The sequence below is a fragment of the Chrysochloris asiatica genome, unplaced genomic scaffold (assembly GCF_000296735.1).
Source record: "Chrysochloris asiatica unplaced genomic scaffold, ChrAsi1.0 scaffold00027, whole genome shotgun sequence".
Lineage (NCBI taxonomy): Eukaryota > Metazoa > Chordata > Mammalia > Afrosoricida > Chrysochloridae > Chrysochloris > Chrysochloris asiatica.
Window position 1 is genome coordinate 10,550,457 of NW_006408545.1, and position 991 is coordinate 10,551,447.

Below are 991 nucleotides of genomic sequence, written 5' to 3' on the forward strand. Positions count from 1 at the left end.
GCTTTCTCCATCTTTTCTCTTCTTAAGCCCATAACAACTTCACAAATTGACATTTTCTCAATACTGGATTATTGAATCAACCTAATCTTTCTTCTTCCAATGTTGTCCCACTCTAGTCTACCCTTCATACAGGATCCTGAGTCAATGGTAAACAAGTAAACTTGATAATGTTACTTCTGATCAAACACACTGATCATGCTGTCTTGCTAATAAAGTCAAAAGCTTTTTCACAATCAATAAGGGCTCATACTTTCTGGGTCTGCTTATAGTTTCACCTCAGTAATCATCATTCACCCTCTTATATTCAGTGTCTCCGTCATTCTACATATTTTTTTTGTGTTTTTCATACCTTTGATGTGTCTTCACACTTGGCACTCTTTCCCTAACACATGATTTCCCTTCATTATCTTTGCCTGGCATATACCTTCAATTGATTCTTAGAATCTCTTTCTCTAGGACTTTTTTCTTTAATCTGTTTAATGTATGGTTTAAATGACTACATCTGTTTTCTCTAACACTCTTTTACACTTTTCACTTGATGTGCCTGTATGTCTCACTAGGTCTCAGATTCAGTCTGGACAGAAAATGTCCAGCTTTATTTATAGCTTTATTTCTTGCTTGGTATGTTTAAGGGATATTAGTAAAATTTGTTTAGTAAATTAATGAATATTTGTTAAATGAAACATTCAGCTTGAACCCATTGCTACATTTTTAAAGAATGATTTGTTGTTTTTTTATTTGGCAATTCTTCATTTTGTCTTAAGATATATTTATATCTTAAGATATAAACCAAATATTTATATCTTAAACCAATAAAGATTCAGTACTCTTTTCAACATATATAGTATGGTGGTGGTGGTGATGGCATGGCAGGGAGTCAGTTCCAACTCATAGCAACCCTGCATAGGTTTCAAGGCTGAAAATCCTTATAGGAGCAAAAAGCCTCATCTTTATTCCAAGAAACAGCTGGTAATTTCAAACTGCTGACCTT